We start from the raw sequence: 8,605 nt of genomic DNA on the forward strand, positions 1-8,605 counted from the left end.
GCAGAGAGTCCATGATCTTTGGGAAGGCTGGCAGATGGAGCCCCAGCAGTGCTGCAATCGATCCACGCGTTGGTCCTTGAAAAACTAGAACTCCCCTTCAAGGTCTGAGGCCCTATGGCCAGGCTCTCTCCCAAAGTCCCATGGGGGATCCACATCGAGTCCCCGGGTCCGGAGCTTGGCAGAGGCGAGGGGCAGCGAGGCGCAATGGAGCGGCAGCAATGGAACCGGCACATTTGACAATCAGCTGTTTCTAATAAAATATATTCTTAATACTTGAGAGGTTATTTCCTGAGCGTAGGGATCCATAATGAGAAAAGTGAGATGGCAGATAGGGTTAGAATTTAGCACAGAAAAATAAATCATTAAAATGGAGCCGATCTGCCATTTTGTGGATATGGAGATCTGAAAGGAGAGATTCCGTATCCGCGGTTTGAAGCCGCGTGGATCCGGCGTTCCCGGAATGCCAGAGAGGCATTCCGGGCAGGCTCGCAGTCTCCCGCGGCCTGGAAAAGGTTGAATTCATGCATTTAGCTAGTTCAGGCAAGAAGTGACACAAAGTATCCAGCTAGAGAGATAAAAAGTTGCAATTTCAAGTACCTTTATTAGGGGAATGGTTACAAAGTTAGGGCTTGGGGAAAAGTGATAGAAAGGCATAGAGGCAGTGTGCAGTCCCTGTTTGAGCTGTCTGTTGGGGCACATTTCATCAGTTTGTCCCAATTGTGGCTTCCAGGAACTGCAGAACTCTCCGCTGCGGGTCAGACCACCTTGAAGGCGGGGGCCTCCGCTGCCCTCGATGGCACTTGGAGGGCCGTATACGGCCCTCGGGCCTTAGTTTGAGGACTCCTGGTTTAGCCAATAGTTTGCTGATGTCTTTGCATGAATATAATTGGGGACCTTGTCAAAGGTCTTACTGAAACCTATAACAGCATTTTCTGGTTATCGTCCAGGGTTTGAATCTTGTCCAATGCCCATAGGCTCAATAGAGTATGTATCACATAATGAATATTAAAATTTACATTCACTTTAATTTTGTTGCATTATAAATATTAATGCCAATCAAACCTCAGGTCATGATCTTTTTCTAAAAGTCTTTTATTCCTCAGCAATATTCATTCCATTGACAACACTAAATGCTCTCAGAAATGTCTGTAAACCATCTTCTCTTGCTCAGAAGTCTCTTGACCAAAGTATTTATGAGAATCTGGAGACTGAAGGACTGGGAAGTGATATCTGCTTTGCGTTTCTGATTAAAATGTGCTTTGAGAGAATCAGTTGTGATAGAACTTGATTCCAAGTCACCCAACAAGTGAGAGAGAACAGAAGATGTCATTTTTGGCATCCTGACCCCCTGCAACCCACTATAACCTGGTCAAGACTCTGCCAGGCCATAAAGATGGGTTTGTGGAGGGGTCAGTGTCACACTTTACCATGAAGACAAAGCTTCATTATCACCTGCATCATGATAATACAAGATTTTAGTCAGATTTTCTTTGAAAAAAATCAGATATTTTGGCTACCATCTTCCTCAAATAAAACAAGCTTTGCATTCCTACTGTGTTTTCCCGATAATAAGACACTGTCTTATATTTATTTTTCCTCAAGAAGACACACTATGGCTTATTTTCAGGGGATGTCTTGTTTTTATTGAGTATGGTATGACGATCTGCATTTATTCAAACATAGTGCTGAGTAAAATGGCAGCCACAGCGTTACTTCTTCCCCCTGAGGACACACAATACCTCAAGCAGAGCGTCTTGCTCCTCACTTCACTGAGGAGAGTTCCTGGGGTGGGGGTGGGGAGTCCAAAGGGAAGCAATGCCACCAATGAGGCAGGTGACTCACTCCCTTTCTCACTCACTCACTTAGGGAGGAAGCCTTGCTTTGCCTGACCTGGCCCGAAGGAAAGAAAGAACAGAAGGAGAAGGAAAAGGAGGAAAAGGAGGAGGAGGAGGAGGCAGGAAGTGAGAGTGAGAAAGAGGGCCTGGACTCGCCTCTGCCACCACTGCAAAAAGTTCTTGCATTTCATTTTCAACATCTCCCTCTATGCCTCATCTTCTATCACTGCATCTTATTTTTGGGGTATGGATTATATTACACAAATGCTTTTTGATTCAACCAACTCTTTTTGATTCAAAACTAATCTCAGTGATTCAGCATGTTTACTTCAGTTGTGACTAACCATTAGTTTTAGGCTTGGGTCCTCTAGTTTAGGTAAGCACCTCTAAATTAGGATAATGGACATGATCTCTTCTACAGCTTATCTGATTGCTTTTTTTCTTCCAAATTCCAAGAGGTTTCCAAGAATCTAAAAATGGCAAAAATGTCATGCTTTAAAATAAATATTTCTGTTCATGCTGCAAGACACGCCTGAAAGAACAAATTTACTCACTGCTGCAATAAAATTAATTGCTTGGTGTAACATGTATATCTGATGTTTTATTTGTCAAATACTGGATGCTTTGTTATGTGATTGTTCTACTTGTGTTCCAGGCTGCAGAGATAAATAAGGTCACACTTTTCATCTTGACTGACTTTCTTGCCTTTCTGATCAGATTTCCAGATCTATTAATCTGTTGGATTTTGTATGGAGTAATGTGGTGAAATAAATGACTGTATTTTACACTTTGCATTATACTAGATAGTCTATTGTTCTTTATTGTTTCATACATTGATATAAACAAGCAGTGGTACATTTCACAAAATAAGTATTTCTCCAGTTTTACTTAACCATCAAGCATAGAGCCTCAGTTTGAAAACATTGGGGATCTTGCAGTTTCAGGGATTCATGAGAAGTCTTGGAAAGTGTCCCACACAGATATGGGGAATCATACTGTGTTTCAAAAAAGAGCATAGACCTAGAACAGATACATCTTAAAATATAAATTAACTGCTGCCATTTTTTCCAACAAACCCTTGAATGAGATACTGCTCCTAAGAGTGGATAATGGATAATATCTTTGTTCTTCTGTCCTATCCTTTTTCTTTCTCTCAGTTCTCTTCCATCCTTTTAAATAAACCTACATCTCTCCACCATTTGAAGAGAAGGAAAAAAGAGGTTTGTCAAACTACTTGTATTTTCTAATCCCCAAAAGGATAGAGTTCAACAAATGATTGCCAACTTTTGAAAGCCGAACAAATCCATAAGGAGAGAAGCATTTGGCATGGTTTCTTTAGTCAGTTTATCCATCCTATCCCAAAGGATTGTTTTCTTTGGTTCCTTATCTTAAAATTTCTTATTTATTTTCCATACTCTGTTAGTGTTGGGGAATCGGAGCTGCTAGGCTCAAAAATAACCTTCAGTTGGGGTGATTCCACCATAAATATAGCATAATACTAGAAGTAAACTTCATAACCAGCAGAAACTTATCTGTGGTGAGCCAGGATAAGCTTCCATTCAACAGGATGGCACAGGATTGCAGAGTCAGAACTTTAGGTTCAAAATATTTATTCAAGAAAAGAAACACGTTGTAGATAGAAAAGGTCTCAGAGCTAACTCGCTTACTAAATCTTATCTTCTAAGAAAGGTAATAAGGATAAAAAGTCAAAATATCCATGCAACTACATTTTGCCTCAAGAGAGAGAGAGAGCAAAATAGGTCTTCACTGGAAGTAAAAGCAGAGAAACAATGAAGGCTGACCACATGGTCAAGTTCAGGGCAATCAAAAAGAAAGTGACCTCACGGAGATTACATTGCTTCATCTTCAAAGGGGGAGGAGATAAGGACAAGGAGGAAGATTAAAAACAAAGCACCTCTGGGATAAACATGCATAGGAATTTGGGGGGGGGGGTAGGAATCCCTTTCTCTAATCCTATTTCTAGTCTAGCTAGAAATTGAGAACTGGAAACTTGATGACACAAGACATTTGTGCAGTCTAGGGATGAAACTCAACAGTTAGGAAGGCTATGGAAAAATTTCTCGGCTGACCACAAGTGTAAGATCAGGATTAGGCAATATAACAGGATCAAATCTTGCCTCTTCCAAAAGGTTCTTGAATGAAAAGAAGTTTGAGGAAAAACTAGCTATGAGTAGGCAGGAATTAAACTGAAAAATGAAGGAGGGTGGGGAAAAGATATTTTTCCTTCACATCTCTGCTCTCCATTGTTCGAAGAAACTGTTTTTAATGAGATTAATTCTTCATGTATTTAAGACACAAAGGCTAGTGTTTCAAGCAACTGCATGTAACTGTGGAAGCAGTGTGTATGAAAAAGTAATGGATAAGAGAACATCTAAATGAGAAAGCTGGCTATCATTAGCCAGTATGAGGCCGCTGAATCCAAGTGCCATAAGCAAACATTAAATTGCTATTTTTTATTATTCTTGTTGAATATTTACAACAAAGAAGATTATCTGCTGGGAGTGGGGGTGGGAATCAAAATATCTTGGTTCTTGCCTTGTAAGGCACACAATGGTATTCCCCGTAGTAACCTATAGATGTGAGAGCTGGACCATAGGGAAGGCTGAGTGAAGGAAGATAGATGCTTTTGAACTCTGGTGCTGGAGGAAAGTTCTGAGAGTGCCTTAGACAGTGAGAAGATCCAACCAGTCCATACTTCAAGAAATAAAGCCCGACTGCTCATTGGAGGGAAGAATAGTAGAGGCCAAGATGAAGTACTTTGGCCACATCATGAGAAGAAAGGAAAGCTTAGAGAAGACTATGATGCTGGGGAAAATGGAAGGAAAAAGGAAGAGGGGCCAACCAAGGGCAAGATGGATGGATGGTATCCTTGAAGTGACTGGATTGACCTTGGAGGAGCTGGGGGTGGTGACGACCGACAGGGAGCTCTGGCGTGGACTGGTCCATGAAGTCACGAAGAGTCAGAAACAACTGAATGAATGAACAACAACAAGACACACACACCTTCTACTAAAGCAGTAGTTCCCAACCTTTTTTTGACCAGGGATCACTTGACCATGGACCACTCTCCAGCAATAGTACCAAAAGGGTTATGAACCAGTTTTTGGTCAACTTTAGATTCAGGTTGGTTATTTGGGGTACTGATTCAGAAATCTGTGTTGGATAGATTACATCAGGTTTAGTTTCAGCTTGCCTACCATGTTAATCCATATTTAATAAGCCTCGGGACTATAAGAGGGTTTCACAAGACCAGCCACTCTCTTTGCAATTGTGTAGTAATGGTGAGGCTGCAGACCCTATTTTAGTTCATGCAGACCACTGGTGGTCCACGGCCCACAGGTTGGGAACCGCTATACTAATGTGAGGGTGTTATTGCTGCTCTGCTTCAGGCAACAGAATGATTTGGGCAACCCCTGGTTATCGAAATCCTTATTCATTCAGACCATCATTATGAAGACTTAACATGTTAGTACCTCTGTTGTTAGAACTTCTCATTGTCAGTGCCATTAAATAAAAGATAGAATTAAGGTGGAGGCATTGAGATTCAGGATGCCAATTTTGATTCTCTTATTGCTCTCCTGCTTGTGAAACTCTAACAGCTCTTTGATTTGTAGACATTATAAAGTGATATAAAACTTCTGGATGTACTGTGAGGAAAAAGTAATTTAGGATTTCCTAATTTAGGATTTCCACTCTGAAAACTGGAAAGGGAATTGGGAACATAGAAGTGGGAATTTAAGTAGATGTCATTTTTATCTGGTTGTTTAAGAAGGAACACATCCTGAAATTTCTTCTACTATACAACCATTAAAGGTACAGAAGTCCTCTACAGTGTTCAGTCTATAGATCATATTACTATTTAATGGAATTTCACTGAGATTGAGTTTCTGTGAGTTTTTAGAGCTGTATGGCCATTTTCAGAGGTTCTCACAGCAACCCAATCTCACAGGTATATACACTCCACTTGCCTCACTGCGAACAGAACCTCTAAAGATGGCAGCTACAGATGCAAGTAAAAGGTCAGGAGAAAATGCTACTGGAACATGGCCATGCAGCCCAAAAACTCACAGAAACCCAGTGACTCCAGCCATTAAAGTCTATGACAGTAATTGAGGGGTTTTTTTTTCTCCCCAGTCAGTTCTGGAAAAAAAGGACATCCTTGAATGCAAAAGATCTGACATTATCCTTTTTAAAGAAAATAGTCAAGGATACCATATTTTTAGACCTTTTCTTCATCTAATTGGATCTCACACCTTAAACTATTGACATCTATTTCTGTACACATGCGTTTCTCCAAATATAAATGCTGTCAAATAAAGCTAAAATGAGTTGTTAACTGTAGAAGACTACAGGAAAAATGAGGGGGAAATGCAGGCCTATAACTTGGGAGCTATAAGAGTGAGTGTAAAATGACGATATTGCCTCCTGCAATAAGCATTCGGCTCCTGCACATGAACATGTCCTTGAGTCCTAAAATTTCTTACATTAAACCGAGGAGAAAGAAATTGAAAATTGTCCACACCTACAGTGTTGATATATGTTGTGTTCCCATTTCCTTGATAATGTTGCCTGCCTCCTCTCTGCCTAATCTGCTTTTCTAATCACTTGACTGAACTTTACTGCATTCTAGAAATTTGGGGACTCAAGGAACATTTCATTGAGGAGGTCAAAATTCTTATTTGGGGGAGGGGGCAATGGCACCATTCCCCTCCCTGCATAGCTATACCTCTGTCAGAAAGCTGATTCAGGGCTTGAGTCTGCAAAAACCCTTTTTTTGTGTATACCAGGAATAGGGAACCATTGCTCCTCCAGATACTTTTGACTACAACACCCATAATCCCTTACCTTGGGGTTTGAGACTTTTTTTCTCTCCCTTTGACCAATGATTACTTGGAAGGTAAGGGATAAATACACTATTTCTGGTGTTTGGACTACAGTCCAGACACCATTCCCACAGTTTATCAGGCTAAATAAGCCTGGCAAACTGTGGGAATACCCATCCCCCTCCCCCCAAGTCCCCAGACCCCTTAGAAAAGTAATAAAAACTTATGTGGTGTCCATTAGAAGCCTCGGCTGGTTCTCTCAGCACATAGAAAGGATGTGCCAGGAGAGGGGGGGGGGGGAGTAGGGAGGTAAATCGCTCCCTCTCCCACTCTCCTGCAGCATCATTTCTACATGCTGAGAGAGCCAGCTGAGGCTTCTAATGGATGCCATGTACATTTTTATTACTTTTCTAAGGGGTCTGGGGGGCAGAGGAGTAGGGCCTTCTTGGCAGGGCATTGGTGTGCTGACATGCGCTGGACCTATAGCAATTGTCTTTTGAAACAGGATGTGCTCCTTGTGCCCAGAGGGACGTCGAGGTGCCTCGGCTGAGAGGCTCTATGGATTTTCCTAAACAAAGTCTTTAGAAACTTGGAAAGTTTAACAAAGTTCTTTATTATTGCTTAGATCTTCAACAAAACACACAAATTCTTCTTAACTTGCCCACAAAGGACAGGCAGCTTGCTTCGTGAACTATTTCTTTTACAAGGAAAACCCTCCGACCCCTCCCTGGGCAATCTGTCTTTAGGCTGGCTGGCGTGGGGCCTTACTCCCGGTTCCAATTGGCTTTTTGGGTACCCGAGTAAACCTTACCAGCAAAAACTTTAGAGATTTTCCAGCTGGAGACCTTTGGATCTGTAAAACTGTTTTATTCAGAAGCTTTAGGGCTGTCTTCTACAGAGGCTCATAGAGCTGTGAGGCTGTAAGTTCCCCAGCCAGAGTATTAAGAACTGTCTTCCCCAAAAGCTTTGAGACTATTTTCCCCCGGAGCTTTGTAAGAAACGGAGCTTCTCTACAGGTGGGGAAAGCTCTCACGTCCTGTAACTGAGCTTCTAAACTGTAAGACTGCACTAAAAACTTTCTTTTCCCTCCCAGAACCCTGGGGAAAGGGTTAACAATGATAGGCAGGTGGCTGGCCTTATGTCTGCAGCCTGGAAGGAACCACCCAACTGCAAAATGCATGGTCAAAACAAACACATGCATAGAAATGAAATGTAGGCTTCTGGTACAGAAGAACTTCGAGTCCCAGAAGAACCATGGACAGAAGTCCGCGACATTGCTCAGGAGGCGGCAACAAAGTACGTTCCAAAGAAAAAGAAAACCAAGAACGCAAAATGGTTGTCTGCTTAGACACTGGAAGTAGCCCAAGAAAAGAGGAAAGCAAAAGGAAACAGTGATCAGGGGAGATATGCCCAGTTAAATGCGCAATGGTCCATGAGGCCACGAAGAGTCGGAGACGACTGAATGAATGAACAACAACACAGCTGTACTAGCACAGTTGGACTGGATGGCCCACGAGGTCTCTTCCAACTCAAGAAGTCTATGATTCTCTGTCTAAGCCCTCTTTTGGAGTCTGCCCAGATAATGGAGCAGTACCAAAGGTTGTATTTAAAAGTGTGCGCACTCTTTCCATGAATTTCTATTGAATAAAACAGACCTGTCCAGTTGAGAAAGTCCAGAAGCTATTTTTTATGCCAGAGGCATCACTTACTGTCAAAAATACCCAAAAGACGAAGAATTCAAAAATCTAAATCTAATTGGCATTTTTCTTACGTGGAGGAACTGTAACTCATTTAAAAAATGAAGTGAGAATGCCTGGAGGCTTCCAGGATGTGGCACCTGACCCTCTGTAATGACAGCCTTGGCCTACCTTCCAAATGGATAAATGAATGTCATTCACAGATTATATTGGAGAAATTACACTGTTT

The sequence above is a fragment of the Anolis sagrei genome, chromosome 3, assembly GCF_037176765.1.
Source record: "Anolis sagrei isolate rAnoSag1 chromosome 3, rAnoSag1.mat, whole genome shotgun sequence".
NCBI lineage: Eukaryota > Metazoa > Chordata > Lepidosauria > Squamata > Dactyloidae > Anolis > Anolis sagrei.